The 24,371-nt window shown below is 41.0% G+C and overlaps 1 protein-coding gene across 1 annotated transcript in view; it reads right to left on the bottom strand.

Moving 5' to 3' along the window:
- Positions 1 to 23,242, bottom strand: part of BEND3 (BEN domain containing 3) — a 70,685-nt gene extending 47,443 nt beyond the window's left edge. Inside the window, exon 1 of the mRNA XM_021008157.2 lies at positions 22,968 to 23,242. The gene's annotated coding sequence lies outside the window, so the exon portion shown is untranslated. The remainder of the gene's footprint in view (positions 1 to 22,967) is intronic.
- Between the last annotated feature and the right edge of the window lie 1,129 nt (positions 23,243 to 24,371).

Raw genomic sequence — 24,371 nt, 5'->3', positions numbered from 1 at the left:
GAGGAGACAAATGCTGAGAGATTACATCATTTGCTGTGCAGTGAGTCAGCCTCAAATACAGAAGAAACTTAAATCTCTGGATTTCCCACCTAAATGATGTTAGTCTGACAGGGCTCTTAAAGAAAGTCCATTTAGAATGTGAATTTTTAACCTGAGGCCCATAGCCTAAAAAAAAATTAATAAATGGCTTCCTTTTAAATTCAATGCGTTTTGTGAATTTAAAAAAAGTTATTTTGAAGAGTCCACAGGCTTCACCAGAATGCCTAAGGGATCTATGATGTAAAAAAGGTTAAGAACCTCTCCCTCAGCAGCTTCATTTCTGGGTAGCTTCCCTATTGCAAAGCCCTACCAGGTACTGTCACATGATCCAACTGGCTAACCCCAAAAAACTTTCTGGGCACTGTGGTATATGGAAAGAATGCTGGATTTAGAATCCAAAAACCTGGAGTCTGAATCCTAGCTCTGCCATTTTTGAGGAAGTAATTTCACCTTTATGGGAGAGAAAACCTCAGTTTTCTTGTCCTTAAAATGGAGGAAGGAGAGGACCCAGTGACTCCTATGGTTGCCTTTCATATAGTAGTCTGTGATCATTATAACGATGATCCAGATCAAGTCCAATGATATGGGTAATGTTACATCAAATGAATGACAAGGTATACAAAAAAACTGAAATAATAAAAGATAGTAATGGAAGAAGCCTGGCAAAGAATAAAGCCTTTGAATGAACAAAGAAACAATTTAAAGATAAAATAAACAAAGCAGGGGGAGGGGAAAATGGAAAAAGAAAAAACTAGGGTATGATTTAAAAAAAAAAAGACGATACCACTATGAAATGCTAATAGGCAAATCAGTTTTATTTATTGGTGACTCCTCATCTGGAAGCCTCATCTGCCTGAATTCAAATCTGGCCTCAGACACTTATTAGTTGTGTGACCCTGGGCAAGTCACTTAACCCTGTTTGCCTCAGTTTTCTCATCTGAAAAATGAACGAGAGAAGGAAACGCAAAACCACTCCAGGATCTTTGCCAAGAACAGTGGGACACGACGGAAATGACTGAACAACACCACAGCATGGGGCTAGGGAAGCACATTCTGATTGACAGCACTGAGACTGGAGTCAATACTGCAGCATGTCTCCATAGGGAGTATGACTTGGAGAACAAACAGGAGACATATTTTCTGTAAAGCTACTACAGCAGGCAATTTAGCACCTGAATTTGGAACCCCCTCAGTGATTCCAGTGTCAAAGAATGATGAGGAGGAGAATGAACACCTGAATCACCCTACAGACAAGGAAAAATGGAGGGAGGAGCCCAAAAGGTTCAAAGGGGAGAAAGGAGGGGGGCTGCCATGTTTCTTGTGGTATTAAAAAACTTCCAGACTGCATCTATTTCGGAAAACATGTTCACTTATATAAAATGTTGTCAGATGTTGAAGTTTCCCAGAGTCCAGTGTCCATCTCCTCCCAGACAGCTAACAAAAAAGTAACTTCTTTCAGAATCAGGAAGCAAAGCTCAATCATTTTCCAAGAGTCCAGGTTGCAAGTTCTTGAAAACTCCAATTTTTTTTTTTAAATATCAGGCCACATGTGAAAATGTATGGCTCTGAACCCATGAGTTCCTCAACTCTCCATCAGGAGATGAGTGATAATGTTTCATCTTGATTCTTTTGGCAAAGTGGTTTATCATTGTGTTGATCAGTGTTCTAAAGCCAGCCAGACATCAGCAAGCATTTATTAAGTACCTACTGTGTGCCAGGAACTGTGCTGAGCACTGTGAATACAAAAAAGGAAAAAAAAAAACCCAAACAACCCAGGTCCCCTTTTCTGCTAAAGACCTCACAATCTAATGACATTTCAAAGCTGGTTATCTCTATAATGTCATCACTATATACACTGTTCTCCTAGTTCTACTCACTCCTCTTTGTATTAGTACATAAAAGTCTTTCCAGTTTCCTCTGAAATTGTCCATTTTATAATTTCTTATGGTATAATAATATCTCATTACCTTCACATACCACAATTTGTTTAGCTCTTGATGTTAACTTCCAGTTCTTGGCTACCATGACGAGTGGCTATAAATAGTTTTGTACGCATATGTCCTTTCCTTCTTTGATTACTTTGGGGTGTAACTATTGATTTTTTAAAAAAGTATTGCTGTCACTTCCCAATAACCCTTATCTCTCTTCCCCCCAAAATAATCTTCCTTTGTAACACAGAAGCAAAACAAACACACCAGCCATGTCTGACAATGTATGTCTCCTTTTATAGTCCACCACCTCTCTCCTAGGAGGAGGGAGATATGGTTTGACTGTCATTCCTCCAGAGTCAAGATTCATTTAAATTAGGTGGATGAGGAGGTAAGAACCTAGGAATCAAACAACTAAGCAGAAACAAAACAAAACAACCTCTTGGTCTTTAGAATTCTTTTATTGGGAAAGCAGGTGTCATCTCTAGGTAGGCTTTGGCTTTACCAGTCCTACAGCAGGCATGAGGACCACCAGCCAGCAAACATTCTCAATTTATTTCCTGTCCTCCCATGTGGCAGCAGAGAAGAACCTGGTTTTCTTTATTTTTAAGTCAATTCTGTCTACATGTTGTCACTCAGAGAAGTCACAAGGAGTGGCGGTGTGTGTATGTGTGTGTGTGCGCGCACGCACGTGATCCATTTATCCAGATGAGCATTCGAACAGCGCCTGAGAGACACTTTGACAGGGATGCTCGATTAGCAAGAACAAAATACATCATCCACAATCCACAATTCCACTGATTTAACTCCCAGACAACACATTCACTGCGGTCATGATGAGATAAGAGAGGGAATTGAATATCACCCCTCCACATTTCCTGGCAAGACCTTCTGCTTAGGTGATCATTGCCATCCTGGACTGGTTACTTACGTATTGGGATTTCATTGTGAATACAAAATTAGATACCTGAATACCTAACATGTCACAGAAATGCCTTTTCCTTTCAAAACTACGTGCTGTTTGGCTGAAGAGGGAACTGCAAAAACATCAAGCCATTTGGAACCTGGCATGATTTTCATTTCACAGCTGGGTACAGGACTTTGCTGGGGGGTCGGGGGACAGTGAGAGAGGAGGCTGTCTCCATTTCCATAATCTTTCTCTACCATCCATATGACAAAAATCTATTCCTCCCTCCAAGCAGAGTAAACCTTGTTCTACTTTGACTCCTTTCTCCCCCTGGGAAGCAGCTACTTGTCTGAGACACAAATCCCTGAACCCCTCTAAACCATCTCTGATTATACCGTGGGAAGAATTAGATAAATTAAAGAGTCCAAAATGGGATGTGGATGGCTCGCTGCTTTGAACTAAATGTCCACAAGTTCTAAGTAGCTGAACTGCTTATTGGTAGATTAAAAAAATAGAAAAGAAAAAAAAAAGTATCACTCTGTGGTGGGTAATTTAAGTAGTGAAAATGCTTATTATTTTTTGACCAAAAATTCTGTGTAGCTTGAGGCAAGGCTTCTGACTTTTAGTACAGAAAGTTATGAGCTCAAATCTTGCTGAGTTTCTAAAAAAAGATGAACTAAAAATTCTACTCTTCTCTTTGACTTCTGCTTAGATTGCTTATTTTTCTAAGCAAAGCACAGAGGAAAAAAGAGAGCAGTATCAAACAAAAGTTTTGGTGTATAATACAAACAAACCAATTTAGAAAGGGTGCAAAACCCCACAACTCACAATGTCAATTAGACATACTTAAAAGCCAATTGCAAAAGATTGCTTTGTTTCAACTGGCAATACAGATGTGAAAACCAGTCCTATCTGGTGAATCTTACTAGTACTTATGGAGGGAATGATGAGGTTCATTCCAGTATAGTATAATCAGGGCCTCACTAACAGGAAGGGATGGGAAAAAGAGAAGATTCATAAAGAACAGTTTGATGAGGTAACCGTCAATTAGAAATGGTTCACCAAAGTGTGGTATGTAAATGTTATGGAGAATTATAACTCATTTTACAGATGAGGAAACTGAGGCAAACAGGGTTAAGTGACTTGCCCAGGGTTACATGGATACTAAGTATCTGAGGTCATATTTGAATTCAGGAAGACTCCAGCCCCAGCATTCTATCCACTGTCACCTAGCTGACCTGGAATCGCTCCCCCATTCACTGAGAAAGCAAGCAGTATTATACTGATTATACATGTGAAATCATGTAAAATATATTTCCATATTAGCCATGTTGTCAAGAAAAACTAAGTGAAAAATTATACTTCTATGTGTACTCAGAGCTCATCAGTTCTCTCTCTGGAGATGGTGAGCATTTTTTATCACGAGTCCTTCATAATTGTCTTGGATCACTGTATTGCTCAAAGTAGCTAAGTCTTTCACAGTTGACCATTGTACAATATTGCTGTTACTGTGTACAATGTTCTCCTGGTTCTGCTCATTTAACTTTGCATCAGTTCATATAAATCTTCCTAGGTTTCTTCTGAAACCTGTTCATCATTTCTTATAGCAGAATAGTACTCCATCACAATCATATACTTGTTCAGCTATTACCCAGATGATGGGCATTCCCTCAATTTCCAAATCTTTGTCACCTCAAAAAGAGCTGCTAGAAATAGTTTTTGCACAAATAGGTCCTTTTCCTTTTTCCTTGATCTCTTTGGGATACAGACTTAGTAAAGGTATTGCTAGGTCAAAGGATATGCAGAGTTTTATAGTCCTTTGGGCATAGTTTCAAATTATTCTCCAGAATGGTAAATTGTTCTTCTTTAAAAGTAGAATTTTAGTTCATATTCAGCAAATTGTTAGATGACAAAAATGAAAATGTTGTAGAGGCTGTGGGAAAACAGATACATTAAATACATTGTTGGTAATACTAAGACTTGGCCCAACCATTATGTAAAACAATTTGGAATTAAATGAGAAAAGTTATTAAATTTTTCACATCTCTTTTAACTCCATGATCCCAGTACTAGGCACATGCCCCAAGGAGGTCAAAAAGAGAAAGTCTCTATATATACCAAAATATCCATAGCAACACTTTTATGATAGCAAAGGACTGGGATTAAAGTGGATGTCCAGTTTTTGGGAAATGGCTGATCACTATCTCAAACATAGCAGGCGGTTAATAAATACTTGCTGAAAGACTGACTAATGAATGTAACAATGCTACTTTTGGGCAGTCAGAAATAATGAATATGAGGAATTCTAAAAAATATGGGCACTTATATGGAGTGATGCAAAGTAGAGTCAGCAGAATCAAGAGAATGATATACAAAATAATAATAATGTAAGTGAAAAGAAAACTAACATAAGCTAGACTCTTGAGCTGCTTTAATGATTAATTTTGGTCCTAGAGGACAGATAATTCTTTTATCTCAGTGAGACATGGAAGAACTACAGAGGTAGATTTTATTTAGATATGGACACTGTGTTATTGTTTCTGCTGTTTTCCTGTGGCATAAGGGAGAGCTCCATACTGGTTGGGTGGAGGGGTGGCCTGCAGGAAAACATCTGAAAATGACTGATGAAACAAAAAGTTTAAAGAAAGAAAAGAAATGCTAGGATATGATATGACAAAGGAAACAACTCTGTACCTAAAGGTAATTTGTCCAGAAAAGTAAGCATGAACCTTCAGGAGGCGGGAAAAAAAGGGGGTGGCGGTGGAACTTTTAATGAATTAATGACTTTTCAGAATCTCTTGAGAAAACCAGAATTAGTGTAAACACATGATACAAAAGAAACTTAAGAAAGATAGTCATGAAGAGCCTTTTTTTCTAAGCTCTGTGGGTCAAGAAATGCCCCCCTGAAAAACTTCCAAAGAGAACATTCAAATCTTATTCCTAAGGAAACTTTCATTTTCTAGGTAGTCCTTCATGTCTCTGATTTGACTTTGATTATTTTACTTATTACACACACACACACACACACACACACACACACACACACACACATAACAAAAAACAAAAGCAAAAAAAAGTTGATTGTATTTTTCTGTGCCAGAGAAGCAATGGAGAGGAGGAAAAGCATGAACAATGAGTGAGAAATTAAGAAAACCAAGGATCACAGGATCAATGATTTAGGGCTATAAGATAACCTTAGGGATCATTGAGTCCTGGAGCTCTTAACCTTTTTTTTTTTGAAATGCAATAGTTCTCTTCAGCAAGCAGTCTGGTGAAGACTGTGGACCCCCCTTCTCAGAATAATGTTTTTTTAAATGCATAAAACAAAATACACAGGATTACAAAAGAAACTAATTTTACTGAAATCCTTATTGATACCTCCTAAAAGTTTGAAAATATGTGAAGTATACTATATTTGTCAACTCCCCATCCTTGCAGAAGGGTAAGGCAAGGGCATCTTTTCATATCTCTTTTTTTCAGCCATGTTTACTTTGTAATTTTGCAAAATTCACTTTTGATTTTTTGTGTGTGTGACTATTTTTTCCATTCACATTGTTTCAGAAATAAGTGTATACTGTTTTCTTGGCTCCACTTTCTTCTTATGATTCAGTTCATGTAGCTCTTTCCATGCTTTTCTGCATTCATCATCATTTCCCTAAGCAGGGTAATAGTCCATTATATTCATGTACACAATCTACTCAGCCATTTCCAGACTGCTAGGCATCTACTTTGTTTCTAATTCTTTACTATCACAAAAAGTTTTGCTATAAACATTTTGGTATAATCGGAAACTTTCTTCTTGTTAATAGTCTAAGCTGGGTATAAGCTTCAAAATGGGATCTTATGGTCAAAGGATATGGATATTTTGTTCACCTTATTTTCATAATGCCGAATTACTTTTCAAAATTATTGTACTGATTCACAGCTCCAATAAAAAATGCATTTACATGCCTATCTTCTCACAACACCTCCAACACTGCCTTTTGACAATCTTTGCCAAGGTAGTATATAAGGTGAAACCTCATTTGTTTTGATTTGCATTTACTTTACTATTAGTCATCTAAAGCATTATTCCACATATTTGTTAATAGTTTTCAATACTTCTTGTATTCTGTTTAATTTTTAGGCAATTAGGGTTAAGTGACTTGCCCAGGTCACACAGCTAGTAAGTGTTCATTGTTTGGTCTGAGGCCAGATTTGAAGTCAGGTCCTCCTGACTTCAGGGCTGGTGCTCTATCCACTGTGCCACCTAGCTGCCCCTCAATACTGCTTTTATAGACTGTGTGTCATGCAGTTTTCAGAAGAAACTAAAGTTATAGTCATATGAAAAAAGGCTTTATATCACTATTGATTAGAGAAATGCAAATTAAAACAAATCTAAGGTATGACCTCACACCTATCATATTAGCTAATATTACAGAAAAGCAAAATGACAAACATTGGAGAGGATGTTGAAAAATTGGGACCCTAATGCACTGTTGGTGGAAATGTGAACTGATTCAACCACTCTGGATAACAATTTGGAGCTATGCCCAAAGGACTATAAAACTCTGCATTGCATGCCCCTTGACCCAGCAATACCACTCACCACAAATGTCTGTATCCCAAAGAGGTCAAAGAAAAAGGAAAAGGACCTATATGTACAACAATATTTATAGATGCTCTTTCTATGATAGCCAAGAATTGGAAATTGAAGGGGATGCCCATCAACTGGAGAATGGCTGGACAAACTGTGGAATATGATTGTAATGGAATATTACTCAGCTATAAGAAATGACAAGCAGGATGCTCTCAGAAAAACCTGGAAAGACTTACATGAACAGATGCAAAGTGAAATGAGCAGAGCCAGGACACAGTAACAGCAATATTAAACAGGAATCAACCGTGAATGGCTTACCTATTCTCAGCAATACAATGACTCGAGACAATTCTGAAGGACTTACTACGAAAAATGATATCTACCTCCAGAGAAAGAACTGATGAGATCTGAATGCAGATCAAAACATACTATTTTTCACTTTCTTTATTTTTCTTGGTCCCCCCCCCTTCTTTTGGTCTGTGTTCTCTTTTGCAACGTGGCTAATACGGAACTATGTTTTCATGACTGCATGTGTAATCTACATCAAAGTGCTTGCCTTCTCAAGGAAAGGGAGGGGAAGGAGAGAATTTGGAACTCAAAAATTACTTTAAAACTGAATGTTAAAATTTGTTTTTACATGTAATTGGGAAAAAATTAAAACATTCTTTAAAAAAAAAAAAAGACTTCACATACTTTGACCACTAATCTACTCAGTCATATTTTTTGGATATGTGTGTGCGTATCGGTTAAGGTTTTCAATTTTGTATAATCAATCTATTTTATCTTCTGTAATTGTCTATATCCCTTGTTTGGTTAAGAATTCACCTCCTGGGGCAGCTAGGTGGCGCAGTAAATAGAGCACTGGCCCTGGAGTCAGGAGGGCCTGAGTTCAAATTTGGTCTCAGACTTGATACTTACTAGCTGTGTGACCTTGAGCAAGTCTTAACCCCATTGCCTAGCAAAAACAAACAAAAAGAAAAAAATTAAGGAATACACCACTGAAAGGTATGTGATCTATTCTTCTAATTTTTCTGTACTATGATCATTAAGGTTATGTATCCACTTAGAATGTATTATGGAACATGAAGTAAGCCAAATTTTTGTCGTACTATTTTCTAGTTTTCCAAGCAATTTTTTTTCCAAGCAATTTTTATCAAACAGGGGTTTCTTTTCTAAGTAATTTGTTATCTGGTTTACTGAATACTAAGTTATTGATTTCCACTGTTTCTTATTCTCCCTTGTACAATCTTTTCCTCTACATTTTTTTAAACCAACATTAGATGGTTTTGATGACTGCTGCTTTATCATACAGTTTGAGGTCTGAAAGTGCTGTTCCCCTTTTGCCCTATTTTCTTCATTTCCCTTGACATGCTAGATATTTTATTTTTCCAAGCGAATTTATGTAAAGTGTTCTATAAAAATCCTCTTGATAGCTTAATTGGTATAGCATTAAAGCATAATTAACTTTGGTAGCATTGCCATTTTTATTACAGTAGCATGATCCAGCCACGAACACTAAATATTACTCCATTTATTTAAGTTCCCTATTTCTTTAAGGAACACTTTGTAATTGAATCAATACAAGCATTTTGTGTGCTTTGGTGGACTGATCCTCAGATGCTTAAAGCATTCTGTAGTTATTTGGGGTAGCTAGGTGGCACAGTGGATAAAGTGCTTAGGAAGACTTGAGTTCAAATGCAGTCTCAAACACTTAGTGGCTGTGTAACCCTGGGCAAGTCACTTAGGCCTGTTTGCTTCAGTTTCCTCCTCTATATAAAATGAGCTGGAGCAGGAAACGGCAAACCACTCCAATATCTTTGCCAAGAAAACCCCAAATGGGATCACACTGAGAGTCAGACACAACTGAAAACGACTGAACAACAAATACCAATGTATGGACTTGTCTCCAAGTGACGATGTAAGCTCCTAACAAGTAGGGCTGTTTTCATTTTTTTTGTACTTAAACTCGCCAATATTTGGCATTGTGCTTGCCTCACAGGAGGACAATATTCAGAGTTAGGGGACCACATGCCAGGCAAACCTAGCATTTTAAGGTCCTTTATCGGCTTCCATCTTCATGTCCAGCTTTATTTCATACTATTTCCTTTCATAAATTCTACTTCATACAAAGAAGACTATTAGCTCCTCTCTATTCTCATCTCACTCTCTTTCATTTGCCAAGGCCCTCATTCCCCCCACTATCTCTTCTCTCTGAAATCCTCCTAGAGGCAGCTACATAGCACAGTGAATAGAGTGGGGAAGACCTGGGTTCAAATCTAGTCTTAGATACTTATAAGCTGTATGAAATCTGGGCAAGGCACTTAACCTCTCAGTTTCCTCATCCGTAAAATGGAAATCAGAATACCATCTAACTCCCAGTGTTGTTGTGAGGATCAAACAAAATATTAGGTGCTCAATAGATGCTTGTTCTTTCCTTTTTAAGGCCTGGCTCGATACCCCAAGCTGAAAGTAACTCTTTCTTCATAAATTTCTTATGGCTCTCAAGGTTCTTGTCCTGGGGGTCCCTGTATTAAGTTTTAAAAAATTCACAATTGTACTTCACCCTAATTGATTTCCTTTTTATCCTATACATTTTATTTTATGCCCTTAAAAAACATTATTCCAAGAAGGGCTCCATAGGTTTCACCAGACTTCCAAAGATATCCAGGACACAAAATAGCTAGGAACCCCTGTTTAGTCCTTTCCTTTTTCTTTTTTTTTCATTTTTATGTTGTTATTATTTTGGACCCTGTATTTTCCCCCCAATTGGACTGTATGCCCCTTGAGGACAGAGAATGCACTGTTTTTCTAGCTTTGTATCTGCTGGGCCTGGCACACTGTAAATGATTAATAAGTATTTGCTGAATTTTTATTGTCACATCAATACAGACCAATGAAAAATCTCCATTACATTAAGATTTATGGTTTATAATAAACATACTACTAGCCTTACTTGAATTCAACAGAGTGGAGACTGGCCCCAGATCAACTAATTCCCAGATCATTCTACATAGGATGTCCCAAGAACAAATGCTCACCAGATCTAAAGCCTCTTCTCAGAACCTATCCCACAGGGTATGAAGAACAGATACGTGTAATAGTCAACCTTGGCAAGAACACTATGTTATCCCTGAGGTTTCCCAACATTTAAGAGTTTCTTAACTAGAGTCAAAAGCAAGGATACACTTGTCAGAAGGCTCTCTCCCAGGGAAATAGTAACCTGGACACACTCTGTCCATAAGGGATGAGTCAGTCAATTAGACAGTGTCTAGGACTGGTTTCTTCCGTAGATAGGAATTAAAAAAACCCTAAAACCAACAGGACAAAATGTGCTCCCACAGCCAGTCCTCCTGGCAGGGAAACCCAGAGAAGCCAGAGTGCCTGGGACTCAAACCCAAAGGGGATTCTGGAGTTGGAACTGGGTCTGTATGATCTGTAGGAACTGAGGTAATAAACAGTGGACCTAATCTCCTTCCCCTCCCAGAGACTGAGGTGGCACAAGGTGGGAGGGGGAGGGTAATGCCTCCCAGGTGTTGGAAGAGATCGGCTTCAAGGTCAACTTGGCAAACGCAGCAGCAAAGGCACCGGAGCTGGTACAGTCAAGCACGGCTTGACTGTCCCCCCAAACTGGATGAGCCAGGGCCCCCAGCCAGGCCCCAGAATCACTACCCCTGCTGCCATCTCTATGCCTTCTCAACTTCTAACACCCAAAGTAAATGGACGTGTCATGATGTTAAAACTCCAATTACTTTGCTTCATAATCATAAATTATAACATACTTAAAAGTTCACTGGGGGAAACTAAAGGCAGAAACAGTCTGTGGTAGAAAGCAGTTAGTTACGCTCTAAATTACATTCAGAAGTAGAGACAAGATAGTTATTTCTGTCAAATCAAATCATTCTAAGTTGAAGCACTTAAAATATTCATACCATGGATAACAATGTGCCAAACATTAGAAATAAAGCAAACACCTGTAATTACCAGTGTAAATATATTGTATGAGAATTTTTTCACTTTGTAGTTTTTGCTGAATTTTACTGGTCCCTGACAGTGGAATAAGGCTTATAAGTATTTTAGATCAGAGAAAGTCTTGAAATACTCAGCCATGTGTAAATAAGAGAATAAAGATGTTCTTTGCAAACCACTAGGAAACACCATTATTTCCTTGTAGGTGCTTCACAGGATGTACCCATGTAATTTATTACCATTTTAAATTATTTTTTAAGATGAAATGGTATCTCAGAAAAAAAAAAAAAGACTAAAGTCTCCCTAATTCTAGGATTTTCAAAACAGCTGAGCCAGAGGTCATTTATAAGGGGCTTTTATGGTTGGCTGGGAAAGCTAATGGGCTGAAATCACTTCAAGAAGATGTGGACACCTAAGTTGCTGTTTTATTATATTCTGAATAATGGCGGGGGCGGGGGGGGGGGAGAAAATAGAAAAAAAAACCCAACCTTAAACTATGTTTCTCTTTCCCAGATCAATTAGGATGATGTTCTGGAATAATACCTCCAAGACCTCCTTTTTCTGACATTTTAAGAAAAACAGAACGACCTGGGTTCAGGGTCTGTCTCTGAAACATACTAGCTGTGACCCTAAATAAATCACCTAATCTCTCCATGTCCTCTCCTTTCTCCCCCCACCAACTCTCTGGATTTGTACATTGCAGTTATAAATTCCTCAAGGGAAGGGATGTTCTTTGCTTTTGAATCTATATCCTCAGAGCTCTTCATAGTGCCTGGCACATACTAAGCTCTTAGTAAATGCTTTGCCAAGCCTTCATTCACTCTCTTCATTCGTTCATTGTAGGAAGAGGATTCCTCACTGAGAAATCCTCAAAGGAATGAAATCATGGATGCACACACAAAAACATTTTAAATTAAAAAACAAATACCCTCATGTGTTGATTACTGCAAGTTGGGACTTGGAAAAGTCAGAAATATTTTTACAGATGGGGACACTTAAGGTATATGGAGATTAAATGACTTGACCAAGGTCACACAGCAAGCAAGGGAGATGGTAAGATTGTTAGCTAAAACTGGTTGGACTCATGCAGATTCCATTCTATTCCCAATGGCTTTGAACTGAGGGGGGAAACCCATCCCCTCGCTCGCCGTGTGACCTTGATCAACCTGAGAGTAGATGAGGTATGATTCCAAGAGTGTTTGCTGTTTATCTGGAAAGCATTTTTTGATTCATCTTCAGGAACCCCCAGATTCATACCTGGCTGACTACCTAAGAGTTTTAGGTTTTCCAATCTAAATTATTCCTAGCACTCTGTGCCCTGCAGTGAATGGGGAAATGTGGCTGTCTCTATTAAGCACTTGTTTTAAAAATCCTTATCTCCTGAATGGATACGCATGTAATTGTACACAACCTCATGGGCCTCTTAAGATCCCTGCATGATCAGGCAAAGGTTTTATAGGGTAGTCCTCGTGCCAGACTATAAAAATCTGGCCCAGACATAGGAAGTACTTGGGCTTCCTGAAACCACAAAGTTCAAATCTCAGCCTTTGTCCTTGTTAAAGCAGATGTGTTCACTGAGGTTTGTCATAAGGTCTCAAAATAGCACTGGCTTTCCATAAACCATGAAAATCTTAGCATTATGACCTTCAAAAAGTCATTTACAAACAGAGGGGGCTAGGTGACAGTGCACTGCATAGAGCTCTGGGACTAGAGTCAAGAAGACCTGGGTTCTAATCAGCTTCAGATACTTACTAGCTGTGTGACCCTGGGCAAGTCACTTAACTTCTGTCTGCCTAAATTTTCTCCTCTGCAAAATGGGAAACCTATTTCACAGAATTGTTGTGTGGTCCTAAATGACACAATTTAGCCCAATGTCTGGTATGTATATTTAATAAATGCTTGTTTCCTTCTTTAGTGTCTCTTGCATGATTTCCTTTCCCAATGGTGCTTCTATACTCTCAGGAATTTTCCATAAGAGTATAATCCATTATTTATAATGTGCTTTTGCAAAGAGAGAACTATTGTGAGTGGCATGAGGAAGCTTCCCATTTAATTATTTAGCCAACATTAAGCACAAAAGGTAACAGGCTAAATTTTCTTTCATTACTTGTAAGGTGTCACTAATAATAATAAATGGGGAGCTATGTGGCACAGTGGATAGAGTGCCAGACCAGAAGGCTTATCTTCCTGAGTTCAAATTTGGCCTTAGACATTTACTTACTAGCTATGTGACTTTGGGCAAGTCACTTAACTCTGTTTGCCTTAGCTTCTCTTGTGTAAAACAAGACAGAGAAGGAAATGGCAAACCACTCCAGTATTTTTGCCAAGAAAACCCCAAATGGGGTCATGAAGAGTCAGAATGACTGAACAACAAAATGATAATAAATAATTAGAAATAAAAAGAAATAATTAGGAAAAAAATTAAACCAGACAGCACTGAAATCAGAAATGTCTATCCTCTTTTTCTAGAACTGCCATAACCTACTGTGATACCTTCCCTCCTAAAAGTGCTATAGGGATGATACTTACTTTTTAAATTCAAGTGAATTAAAATAATTGTTGTTGGCCTCCCTTGAAATAACCAGAGAAACTTGGGGAAACACTGCATAAGGCTCAAAAATACCTTGTTTTTATGAAAGGTAATTTCCCCCAAATCTCCATATCACTGAACTCTAAGTATGCAGTAACACCACATACTTTTCCCATCAAAATGGAGCTTTTCCTGAGGATCAGTAAGAAATTGTGAGTCTAAGAAGGTAAGGGCAAAAAGGATAGAAAAATGTACTATTGTATTTTCCTCACTCATGCTTCCAAGGATTGGGTGATAAAAGTCTCTAACAGACACTGCCAAATCTAATGGCCTTTTCTTTATCTTCATCCTTCTAGACCTCTCCTGAAGCATTTCACAGTGTTAATCACTTTCTTCTCCCAGATAATCTCTCTTTTGCAGAGTTTCCACATTACCACTCTCCGGTCACTCCTCCCACCTATCTGACTGGTCTTTAGTCTCCTTTACCTGATCTCAATCTTTCCCTTAACTGGAGGTGTACCCTAAGGCTTTGTTCTGAGCCACCTTTTTTCTCTACACTCTCTCTTGATAATCTCATAAATTCCCGTGGGCAACTATTGCCTCTATGCAGGTGACTCCCAAATCTATGCATCCATAAAGGCCTTGCCTCTCTCCCAAATGCAGGCAGTCCTGCATTACCAGTTGCCTATTGGACATTTCAAACTAGATGTCCTGAAGACATCTCAAATCCAACATTTCCAAAACAGAATTCCTTGTGCCTCCCCCCACAAAGCTACCTCTCTTCTGAACTTACTGTCCATCTGGTCAAGGGCACCATCATCCTTCCAATCTCATGGATTCACAACCTTAGAGCCATCCCTGTATCCTTCTTGCCTCCTTCCCATATCCAATTAGTCCTTACATCTTTCAAATTCTACACACCTCATCCTTCCCATTCTCTAGACTGGCACAGACACTCCCCCAGTTAGGAACCACATCACCTCTCTACTTCCATAGCCTCCTAACTGCTCTCTCTGCCTTGTCTTTCCCCTTTCCAATACATCTTACACACACAACTGCAAAAGGGATTTTTCTGAAATATAGACCTGACCAGGTTCACTCTATACTTGACAAGCTCCAGTAGTTACCTCTGGCTTCTAGAATCAAACACAAACACTTATGTTCAGCATTTAAATAAATTGCTTCACAACCTGGCTACAACCAAACCATGAAACAGTTCAAAAGAAATGAATGTCCCCCAGGCATTTCACACTCAACATGTCCAAAATGGAACTCATTAATTTTCCCCTCAATATCCTGCCCCCTCCACTCCACTTTCCCATTACTGTCATGGGCATTGCCCTCTTCCCCATCAGCAAAGGATCAAACTCAACTCCTCACTCTCATTCACCTCAGGTATCTAGTCAGTTGTCAAATCTTGCCATTTCTGCAAGGTGACACCTGTCACATCCAACTCCTCTCTATTCCTATAGCTACAGCCTTAGCTTAGGTCCTAATCACCTCTCACCTTGATTACAGAAATGGCCTTCTAAAGAGTGACCTTGTTTCAAAGTCTCTCTCCAATCCGTCTGCCACTCAGCTGCCAAAGTGATTCTCCCTACTCAATAAATGCTGATCATTCCAAATTACCTCCAGGATCAAATATAAAGTTTTCTCTTTGGCATTTATAGATATTCAAAACCTGGCTCCCTCTTATCTTTTACAGTTGTCTTATATAATACTCCTCTCTGTATCCAATGACCTCTCCATACTGGCCTACTATATCTCCCATCTCTGTTTCTTTGTCCCTTGATGCCTGGAATGCCCTGCTTCCTCATCTTAATATTTTAGAAACCCTAGTTTCCTTGAAGACTCTGCTCACCTTCAGCAGGCGGCCTTTCTCAGTTCCTCGATAGCAGAGCCCTCCTCCCCACTCCCTCAAGAGTGCCTTCCACATACTCAGTATGTATCTAATTATTTGCATATTGTCTCCTATACTACTATAAGTTCCTTCAAGGCAGGGACTCTGTCTTTGTATCTGAGGTACTTAGCACAATGACTGACACATAATTGCCTAATAAATTTGTATTAAATAGACAAATAACAAATGCCTAATGATCAATTGTTGAAAAGGGGATCAAATTTCCTATATATAGTTCCTATATAGATTCCTTTTCTTCCCCTCATCTAAAGCCCTTACTGAGGCTGAGTATGAACTATACAAAGGAAATGAAAAAACAATAACCTAAGTTAGAGAAGTCTCTGGAAGGAGAAAATAAAAAGATAGTTTTAGATTATGAAAAAAACTGGCTTCTTTGTTAAACTTCCAAAGTGCAGTACTATATTTAAGGTCACAGAATAAGAGATAAATGTGGAAATATACTTTAAGCTGGCAGGGAGAGGTAAAACCATGTACTTCTTAATTAACTGCTTGAGAAGAACATCACATCCTAAAGAAACTGCAAAACTCTTGTGTGTGTGGAGACACACACACATATTCAAACTTTAAAACCTTATCAAACTTTTCTTAAAAAAAAAAGCATCTGGGCAATGAAACCAAATAAAATGCTATCCCTATGGACAAAAAAAGAATGTTCCCATACTTTTTACACTGGTGTGATCTGGTGTTTCATTTGCTTTTATATGGAAGACTGGGAACCTCAAGGCTGTTCAGAAGCCTGTCTCACAGTGGCATTCTGCCCATGGGACTTACAGGGCATGTTCTCAATTTGTTTTATTTTTAGTTACATCTGCTAATGCAGTTTAAAAAATACTGGTCCTGTCTCAACCAGGGCAATTTTTCCCACAAGTTTTTCTAACGCTATAATTGTCATTGCCTGTCCTTATGAGCTGTCAAATGGCAAAGTCATCATCCCTCGCTCAGTGCAGAACTAGATTCATGTTTATTTTCAGCTCTTCAATCCTGACTACCTGTAATTTAGTATCTTATCATTTAGGCACTGCGGTTGTGTGTTTTCCACGCTGACAAGTCAGTCTTCCTCAGCTTAGGCCTCAAATTCTCTCGACTTTGTTGTTAACTCTCCAGTCTTAGAAATCGGAGGGAGAAGGAAACAAAAAATTTTATGTTCATAATTTAAACAATAGCAATAAAAATGGCAATCTAGGAAATTCATTATTTTCAAAAGACGGATGGTTCAAGGAGAGGGGGGAGACTTATCTCACTTTAACAGTAGGGAGAGAAAAGCAAAATGGGACTTCATAGACCATTTAGTCCAATACTTTCATTTTACAGATGAGGAAACTGGGGCCTAGAGACATTACATGACTGGCCAAAAAAAAAAAATAGGATTCAAACTAAGGCCCAGTGACTGGAGAGCCCCTGTTTTTCTGCACTATGTCACACCCCCCTTGTTGATCCTTTCATCACAACTAACTCACAGTCAACAGTACATACACTTGGATTGGTTTTTCCAATACACGTAAAATTGTTTCCACTGATCCATTTTCTCTTTACCCTGTCTCAAGAAGTGATGTTAGCACAAAGTTCAATTCAACATAACAAATATTGTAAGTTGCAAGTTCCAGGTTGGGTACACACTGTGTGATGCTGGTACAGTAGAAAGAGAACTGTTTTTGGAGTCCCAGGTTGTTGTTGAACCATTTTTTAGTGGTGTCTGACTCTTCATGACCTTGTTGGGGGTTTTCTTGGCAAAAATACTGGAGTAGTTTGCCATTTCCTTCTCCAACTCATTTTACAGATGAGGAAACAGAGGCAAACAGGGTTAAGTGACTTGCCCAGGGTCACACAACTGGTGGCTGAGGTCGGATTTGAATCCGGGAAGATGTCTTCCTGATTTCAGGCCAGGCTCTCTATTCACTGTACCACCCAGCTGTCCTAGAGTCCCAGGACTGGGATTCAAATTCCAGCTCTGCCATAACTGTAACTCTGGGAAAGTTATTTTACCTACAAGAAGAAGGGGTTTGACTAGACAACCTCTAAGCTTCCTTACAGCTCTAAATCTATGATCCTATGACTACAGGTTGTAAGGAAGAGGTACAATCTGTGAGTATGTAATAAAGCAAAGCTAACAGTTGGTTCACACCAGGACGAAACCATGACCCAATGTGCCTCACCAGCATGATGTTCTAACCAAATGAGCAAACCATCCACAGATACTTTTTCCAACTATAATTCACTATTACTCTCGGTCTTCTCACCTGACAGTGAGATTCAAGAGACAGCAGGGAAACACCTGAGGAAAAGCATCCATATTTTGCATTGAAATAAACTTTATTATTTTGCAATAGTACCAGGGACACACAGAAAACACATTTATATTTATTTTCCTACAGAAGGTGAAGCAGTATACACTTTACATTCTGAGAGCTCCATAGTCACCTCTGGTCACTAACAGCAAAATTAAATATTTTGGTTTTTAAATAATGAGGCATAAAATAAGGTGTTCTAAAACTCTGGCTCAAATACACTCAAAAACAAAAACAAAAAAAAGGACTTCCCAATAACTTTCATGAAATACCATCACTAGGTTAAATACACTCATAGCTGACATAAACGTGAAAGTCTTTTATTTTAGCTTGGCATGCACTGATCCCAATGTAGCAGCCAATTCCAGAAACCAAAAAAGTTATGGATTAAAATAATGAAGTTGTAAAAGATGCTGGAGTATCAGAGGGCACTGTCAGATCTGGAGAGGAAAGAGATAGGCAAAGTAAGAGCAGATTATGCTCATGGGGCATATTAAGACACTAATTTCAAAATGAGAACTACTGCATATGCAGTATCAGATTCACAGGATCAACAGCTGGCAGATAACCTTAACTCTCACCTATCCAAACCTCTCATTTTATTGTTGAGGAAAATGAGATCTAGAGAGATTAAGTGATTTTCCCAGGCTAGACTTTAGTGACAGAGACAGCATTTGAACTCACATAAGACCTCTGATTTTAAACCTAGTGGTATTTCTGCCACAATGAATTAATGAAAAGACCACAGGTGGAGAGCTGTAAACGGCCTTAGAAATAACCTTCAATATTCAACAGGGATTTTTAGCAAGTGTATGCACCATAATCAAAGACAAAATGAAACAGGCATAGTATTCTACTGTAGGTTACTGGTCCAAACATCTAATTTTACGTATTAGAGAAGTGAAGCCCAGAGAGAGATAAAGTGAACATGCCTAAGAAAGTATAAAACAAATTGCTACATTTTAGGGGGGGGAATCAAGGAAGGCTTCATGGAGGAGTAACCTTTGAAAACAGATAGACAGGAATTCAACAGATGAGAAAGGGAAAGGAAGACATTTCAGTCATAGAGAGTATAATTTGTTGTTGTTGTTCAGTCACATCTGACTCTTCATAACCCTGTGGTTACGTGGAAAAAATCCAGGTCTTCTTGGTACAGATACTAGAGTGATTTGCCATTTTCTTCTCCAGTAAATTAAGGCAGAGATTAAGTGACTTGCCCAGGGCCACATGGCTAGTAAGAGCCTCAGGCTGGAGCTGAACTCAGGTTTTACTGATCAGTACAGCTCAGCACTTAACACAGTGCCATACTTATAGCAGGCGATTAATAAGTGTTTATTGAATTGAACTGAATTAAATTGGGCTGGAAATACCTACTACTTAATTCTATGAAGGATTAATAAAGAACTTTTTAAATAATGAAGTCTATAACTACTCTGTTCTTACTGGTGATAATTAGAGAATAGTAGAAGATGAATTAATGAAATGTAAATAATTTCCCATTTTAGCCAACAGATCAAAGATGGTTCACCTTACACATTTATAGAATGTTGGCATTTAAGGAATGGATCTTAGAGATAATTTCCACCAACCCTCATTTTATAAATGAGAAAACTGAGTTAATTCAAGCAACAGTAAGATTTACCAGTATCACTGATGAAAGTGACATAATATTCATTTCTCACCTCTCCCCCCCACCCCCCCATAACTGTGATTCTCAATGTGGAATTATTGTTGGTTAGAAATCCCATTGTGACATAATTTCAGGCTTTTCAAAGGGCAGAAGACTACTTTTAATCAGAGCATCAATGCAATGAATAATGTCCTGATTGCTTCAAGGGTCACCCATGGAGTTCTGTAGGTTAGCCACACCCTTGACAGATTTTGCATCCATCTCATCACATTTCTACCAGGTTTTACTTTCAAAATTTCTGCTATTAGTACCAGCCTTCTGCCATTCCCCTCCCCCCCTTTTAAGAAGTACTAAAGGGCAGAGAGGTGAATGAGAGGATATAATGGAAATGCTTTCCACTCTTTTCCTTTATATACTAGATTACCAAGGCACAAAAAGTACAATCTGTGATTTCTCCCTAAAAAAGAACACATGGTCTTCCAAAGGATATTCCTTTTGCAAAGTCTTGTTAAAAATCACACCTTCTGGGACTTAATGAAGAGATATGAGAAGATACCCCCAAACTGTGGAGGTAGGAGGAGCTCCACAGCTATTACACTTTTTGAACTTTCTCAATGCATTAATCAGTAGTGACATTTTTTTTCTCTCTCTAAAACATAAAAACAATTTGTCATATGGGATATTTCTTAAGGAGGGGAAGAGGCACATAGGATACTATGGTGATGTAAGGAACAGAAAATAACTGATTAAAAAAATTTTTTAAGTACACTTTCAGGGGCAGCTAGGTGGCCCAGTGGATACAGCACTGGCCCTGAAGTCAGGAGGACCTGAGTTCTAATCTGGCCTTAGACCAAACACTTGACACTCACTAGCTGCGTGACCCTGGGCAAGTCACTCAACCTCAATTTCCTTAAAAAAAAAGTACACTTTCTTTTCTTGAAAACAGGAATATGGGTAAATCTGCCCTGTGACAAGCATGCCTCTGGCTTCTGCTCTCCTCTGCTGCCCTTAACTTGGACAGTAAATATCCAGCAAATATGCTGGATTTGGAGAGTCTCAGGTAACCTGGGTTCAAACTACCTAAACCTCCTCTCACATGAAATGATGGGGATGGATTAGAGGATCTATAAGGACTCCTCCAATTTTAAATCAATGACCTTGCTTTAACTCCCCCATGTTCTGACAACACCCTTCCCTCAATGTCACTGTTTAATTATGCCTTTTCAAGCAGGTGGATAGCACTGGAAACTTGTTTGCTGACTGAGGACAGTTCCTGGAAAGATTACTGAATTTCCTAAGGATTGCAACTATCCTAAAGGGCTATAAGAGATAAACTAGATTCACCGATTCCAATCTTCAACCCACTGCACAGGAAAGGGGCTGTAACACCTTCCTCCAACCCCTAAGTCGTTTTTCTGTCTCTTTTTTTAAAAATTACACAAAACACACTTTTTATTTGTATCGATGAGAGGGAGTGGCTCACTTTCACATGCCGATTTAAACTTTTCCAAGCATGCTTCCAATTTTATCTCAATCACCTATTGGAATTCCCTTGCCTACTATCAAAAGGGCAGGCATTTAAATACCACTGAAATCCCAGGATAAGGAAAAGAGCGATGCTTGTTCTTACTCAAACTCCTTTGTTGGGAAAAGCAGAAGAGATCTCTGACAATAACCAGAAACCTAACTTGGACGCCCTAAACGTCAAAATGTTTAAATCTTACCCAAGAGGCCTGGAAATGCACCCTTACTGTAACTACTTCCTTGTCCCAGTTTTCTACTGCCAAAGAAGTCCTGTGATTTCTTGACTCTGAGAGAGGTCAGTTTCCTGCCCTCCAAGTCTGCAGCCCTTGTTGTCCTGTTAGAAAAGTCGACATCGATTTTTTTTAAAAATTAGGATCTATATGCTCAAAAGCACAAGCAATGCCGGCTTCCCAAGACAGCACGTGCAACTGGACACTGCCCAGCTTTCCCGATGCAGGATGTGTGACCTAGGGAGGATTTCGGTGCAACTGATGCTTACTAATAGGAGCTGACTGCTTTTTAAGGTTTACAAAGTGCTTTACTTCCATTACGCTGTTTGATAAAGGAAGGGTGCCGCATGCATGGGGTATTCGTTTTTGAATGAGGAGAAAAGGGCAGCAGGGGGTCAGCCCCTACTCGGGTTTCCTTTGGACAGGGTTGGGAAGCATCGCAACTGGGCAAAGGCGCGACCACCAAGGGCGGGAACGTGCGAGGGGGGAGGGAGAGCCGGGGAGGACAGAGGTAAGCGCCCCCTGGCGGCGGGGCGGGCTCGGCCGCCTGCCCCGGGTTCGCTTCGGCTTGACGCAGAGCGGAGGCTCGGTTCCTCCGAGCGAGCGTCTGTTTGCCGGTGGCTCCTCTAGGTTCCCAGTCGCTCAGCTCAAAATCTCACCCTAGACTCCGCCCCTTCGCACACTCACACACACAAGACTCACAAGCACTCACACACACATACACACAAGACTCACAAGCACTCACACACACATACACACAGAGAGGTCGGCTCGCTCCAGCCCATCCCCGGGCTCTACGAATTCTTCCGCGGGTTTGGCGGCGGCACTAGCCGCCGTTGCCGCTGCTGCCCGAGCTCGGCTACTCCATAGTAGGGGGAGCGGCGGGGGTGAATTGGAGGATGGCGCGGAGTGGGGCCAACTGACGAACGGACGACCGGACCGTTCCACTTCACGCTCCCCCCCCACCCGCCTTCCCCTTCCCCGGGCCTGATGGAGGAGCCTCCTCGCGCTCGCGTTCCGCGCTTTCGGCCCCCCCCTTCCCCACCCCCTCTACCCCGGCGCGTGCTCCTCAGTACGCCATGTAGCCGAGTTCTGAATAGGCACAAAGGGAGACGCCGCACAATGGGGCGAAACGGACCGCGCGAGGAGCAGCAGCAGCGGCAGTAGCAGCCTGCGCGCCCGTCTCGCTTCTTCCCCGGCTGCAGCACTGACTGCTCCCTGCACTTCGGTGGGGAGAGCTGGGAGCTTCTCCCGTGTGCACCCGGCAAACGCACTTAGGACACCCCCCCCTTCCTTTCTCGTCCCCTCCCCTGCTCCCGCCCCTACCCCCGGCATGGATGTTGCAGCCACTTCTCCCAGACGCCCCAGATCCCGGGCTGTTTTGGCTGCAGCCGTTGCAGCCGCTTTTTATTTATCTCACACACTTACCTGGGACGAGTTCTGTACTTTGCAAGAGCGGGACCCAGTCGAGTTTGGGCTGCGCGTGTTGGGGAACGGGGCCGGGGAGTAGAGGGGTCCACAGGAGAAGGGGGGGGAGGACCTGGCTAGGGCGGCCCGGGGAGTTGCTAGGGGTGGCGGGTGCCGTGTTTTTTCCCCTCTCTTTGTGTGTGTCCGTGCGCTGCGCTCTCGCGTGACGTGACGGGACTCCGTGTGTCATTTCCGCACAAGGACACAGGGAGCCCCCGCTGCAGTGGAACCACCAACTCCCCTCCGCCTCCCCCGCCTCGCTCCCCCCCACCCCGCTCCTCCCCCTCCCTGGGCGCAGCGGGGCACACGCGGGACGAGCGACTGCGCTCGGGCGTGAACAGCCCCGGGGGGAAGCACGCACAAGAAGGGACATGTGGCTGGGGAAGGAGACTTTTTGCCTTGATGCAGGCGCCTTTAGCGCGCTGCTCCACGTGGGATGGGTTCGCCCGTTTCCAGTGAAAGCGGTGCTGCCGCTCCTCCCCGGCCCTAGCCCGTGGGGAGACTCCCAGCCCAGTAAGTTTCCCTGGGGAGGAGCTGCGCGCGCGGAGGCCTAACTGGCCTGGCTTCGCTTGCGGCTCTTAACGTGGGGGAGCCACGGAGCCCGGCCCCAGCTTCCCACGGCCGCGCCCGCGCCCTCCGAGGAGCTGGGAAACAGCCACGCGGTCCGTGTTTTCCCCTTTCACGTGCCATCCAAAACAGAATCTCTCACGCTGGACTGCCACGGGAAACGCGACACTCTAGGCTTCTCAAACCCTTTCCACGGTGTAAGCATAGTGCATTATTAGCTCGCTTTCTTCCCCTCCCGTGTCTTTCCCACGTAATTTGCTTAACAGTCTTGACTGTAAGGCGCTTGCAGACATCCGCAGCTCTAAAAAAGCCCACTAGGGGCTTAGGAAAATGCTGCTTTGGAGCACCAGGGAAGACCTACTCCTCTGTCCGGATCCGCCATGGAGTCAGGCAGAGAGACAGAAGGCGACCCGGGCAGGGGCTGGAAAGGCGTGATCACTCTGGCCACTTGCAAACCACGGAACCAGAAATCCTTATTTCACTTAAAGAATTAAGTTGGGAATCTCCGAGAGAAATGAGTGTGTGTGTGTGTTATCACATCCACACAAATAAACGATTGACACAGAAAAACAAACCCTCCACACGTTTAAGCCGGAGTCGGAATTCTAACTCCGCAGGCAGTAGATTGCAAAAAGATCAATGTGCACTCTGCCCCGAGAGTGGTTTCATGAAACGTGTCTCACGGATTTGGATAGGAAGAGCAGGTAGGGAGCGCGAACGTTCATTCAAAATTTTAGAGCAGGAACTGCAGAGAATCCCATAAAGCTACAAGTTTGATTTCCGTTCTTTTTTTCTCAA

This window comes from Phascolarctos cinereus, unplaced genomic scaffold, assembly GCF_003287225.1.
Source record: "Phascolarctos cinereus isolate Bilbo 61053 unplaced genomic scaffold, phaCin_HiC Scaffold_5;HRSCAF=322, whole genome shotgun sequence".
Taxonomy (NCBI): Eukaryota; Metazoa; Chordata; class Mammalia; order Diprotodontia; family Phascolarctidae; genus Phascolarctos; species Phascolarctos cinereus.
This window is presented reverse-complemented; position numbering and strand designations above follow the sequence as displayed.